Genomic DNA, 3,377 nt, shown 5'->3' with positions numbered 1-3,377 from the left:
GGTGGATTCTGCACGGATGTGCATAGACAATTTTCATTCCTTCAAATGGGTAAGCTTGCATTGCTATATTGCTCACTTTAACAATTGTTTGGCCCCCTGTTGATCCTACCTGTATCCGGCATTAGCCTTTAAATTTATAAGATTGTGAGGACACTATGGGCAATCAATACACAATCCATCTGATGTGGGCAGAGTATATAGTGCAGTATCTATGTGGGCAGAGTATATAGCCTGCATTCTATGCCAGTATACCGCTTTATCTAGTATGTCTCCGTGCTGAACCATGTACCACAGTGTCAGTACTAGAGTCTTCATTATCATGTGTTTTTAAATGTGTGTTATTTTGTGTAATAAAATTTATATATTTCTATAATTTCTGACTACAAGCTCTATTTTCTCTTTGGTATTGTCTAATAATTATGGAGCAGTCGATCCGATAAATTATGGGGGGAAGTTGGTTTCTTAAACTTTACCCAGCCTGTAACAAATATGCGATCAGAGTCTATTTTTCTGAATGCAGCTAGTAGGATAATGGTTGCCATTGTGGAATGTAAAAAAAAAAAAAACCTTACTAAAAAAAGCTAGGTCCCACCGAGATTTGAACTCGGATCGCTGGATTCAGAGTCCAGAGTGCTAACCATTACACCATGGAACCCTTACTGTGTGCTTTAATGATGTATTTTAGGACACTCTAAACCAATGATCCCCAACCACCAGGACACGGACCTATTCTGACCGTGAATCATTTGGTTCCAGGCCGCGGTATCTGGCCCGGTGGCCGCAGGGAATTTCTGGTGAAAAACCGCACCAAATTGTGGTGCAGTTTTTTTGAATGTCCGCTTAGGAAACTGCTGAGCATTCAGCTGGACTGATAGCAGGCCTGCCACCAGGGATGATGTTTTATCCCAGGAGACCACTGCAGCCTGTGAATGGCTGCAGCGGCGGAATAAAACTTTGCACCGCATGTCAATTTCTTAGCCGTTTTTCCGCTCACTATTTATGTAGCGTGTGGATGAGCTTTGTTGTATCTCATCCACTTTGCTGCTACCATATTATGCTGCGGATTTTCTGCAACAAATTCCATTGCGTAAAATCCACCGTGTTTATGCAAAGTGTAACCTGACCCTAAACCCCGAACCCCCACTCACACCGCCGGTCTGTGGAAAATTTGTCCTGCATGAAACTGATCCTTTGTTAAAAAAAGGTTTTGGACCACTGCTCCAAACCACCCCATGTAAAAATCAGTGATGTCTAAGGCCTCATGTCCACTTCCATTTTTTCCTTCAGGGTGCTAGACGTTTTTTTGACGGCTAGCACCCTGACCCATTCATTTCAATGGAGCCATGCACACTTCAGTTTTTTGACGGTCCCGTTGTTCCGTTCCGACAAAAGTAGAGCATGTCCTCATTTTGTCAGAGATTCCGTGACTAACTGAAAGATGGAAGTGTACACGGAGTACACACGGGAAGCACACTGATCCAATCACGGACACACGGATCCGTGAAAAACGGCCATGAAAACGGTGATGGAAGTGTGCACGAGGCCTAAAGGTGAGCGAAATTCCTGAAAGTCTTTTCGGTCTGAACAAATTTTTGGTTGGAACACTTGCCATTCCACCCCTAAAATAATAAATAGGAACATACCCACCCTGTTCACACAGGTGTGAACATAGCCTTAGAGTAACTGAGGGGTCTCAGTAGTGTCAGATTAATAGTAAATAATTCTAGTTAGAATATGTGCACTGCCCCTTTAGGAAGATTACCTTGCGACCAAAAAGCTTGGCGTTTCCTTGTTAGTACCCTGGTAAGTATCCCTGCCTGTCTCATGGGAGACATGGAAACATTTCCTTTAAGAATGTACATTTAACCCCTTAAGGATGCGGCTCATTTTGGTATTGAGAAATTTCTCAGATTTTTGCCTCACTGGATTCCAAGAGCCATACATTTTTTTTTTCCTCTGACGTTGTCATGACTTTTTTTTTTGCATTTCAGGATGTGTTTTTTCTTGGTACATGACATTTAGTTATTGATTTATATTTACAATTGTTTTTAAGCAGAATGAGTAAAAAAACAATAATTCCACCATTGTTTTCTTATCTGTATTTTTTTAAACCTTTTACTTTACAATTACATTTTTTTATTATAATGCATTGAAATACGTGTATTGGAATACATTACTGCCTGTGCGTGTAAAATACATTAACAGCGGAACAGCTGTGGAAGCTTTTGTTAGGTCCGGTAGTGTCTCTAATTACAGTCAGACCTGACAAGACTCTTTTCATCGCCTTCGCGGATGGTAAATTATTGCCGGAAATCGTCTGCCAGGTTATGAAAACCCTTCTCCATGCAGGTGGGAGCACTCCATTGTGAAATCATTTCCATCTACATATTACAGAACTTTCACTCCTCTTCTCCTGGGCATTCCCTGGTTACAAAAACACTCTCGAGTTATTGATTGGACTTGTGGTCTGATAACCCGATGGGGTGAAATTTGCCATAAACAACGTCTCTATCCATAACTCCAAAATTGCCTCCCTTGTGGGATGGTTTTTATTACAAGGGAGGGATCTTTTTCAAGCTGTGTCAAGGCCCTAGTGTCTAGTAAACAAAGAAATAGGGTGGGCACGACAATATATGTAATGGGTGATTGGAGTGCTGACTCAACAAATGTGTAACAATTACACAAAAATAAGGGGAAAGACAAATTCTACAAGAGTCGCAAATCCCCAAAAATTTAAGTTATTTTATTACAATATACATAAAAAAGTACAAACTATGAGCACAGCAGTGACACAAAAGGGAAAAAAGCATCTAAAAAAAATAAAATCGAAGAAAAAAAAAGGAGCACACATGTCCCTGACCTGAATAAATGCCAAAGGAACCCCCACTATGGCCCTATTAGAATTTAAACAGGAGAAATATCACTTAAAATAAAGGACACCCGGAAAAATCTGCATTTGAATGACTGAAAATACAATGTCAAATAAAGAATGCAAAGACAAAGCAAATAAATAAAGACAGTGTGCAGGATAGGAAAAGATGCGATTACCACACCATGCTGGTGGAATTAAAGGCCGCTGGGAAAGTAGGAGACAGCCTGAGAGAAGATTCCCCAGGCTGGCTCCTACTTTCCAGAAATCTCTGTTGCCCTCACCAGTTGTTCCTATGCAGGTGGACCGGCTCAAATTGTCAGACCAGGAGAAACAACGCAGATGCACTTCGGGACTTTACAACTCAGAACGTTTATGTTGCCATAATATGGTGTGTGAATGTGGTCTAATAGCGATTATATCTTATTAGGAGATGTTTGCTGGTTGTAGCTGGCATTTTGTATAAAAGTCGTCATTGGATTGTTGTCTATGTTTCCTTGTAAGTTAA

At 40.7% G+C, this 3,377-nt stretch overlaps 1 non-coding gene across 1 annotated transcript; it reads right to left on the bottom strand.

The window, feature by feature from the left end:
• Positions 1-583: 583 nt before the first annotated feature.
• On the bottom strand, positions 584-655 carry TRNAQ-CUG (transfer RNA glutamine (anticodon CUG)). The gene has a single exon. It is a non-coding gene; the product is annotated as a tRNA-Gln (tRNA).
• Positions 656-3,377: the final 2,722 nt, after the last annotated feature.

The sequence above is a fragment of the Rhinoderma darwinii genome, assembly GCF_050947455.1.
Source record: "Rhinoderma darwinii isolate aRhiDar2 chromosome 3 unlocalized genomic scaffold, aRhiDar2.hap1 SUPER_3_unloc_4, whole genome shotgun sequence".
Classification (NCBI taxonomy): Eukaryota; Metazoa; Chordata; class Amphibia; order Anura; family Rhinodermatidae; genus Rhinoderma; species Rhinoderma darwinii.
Note: the sequence above shows the minus strand (reverse complement) of the source record. Positions and strands in the feature narration are given on the sequence as shown.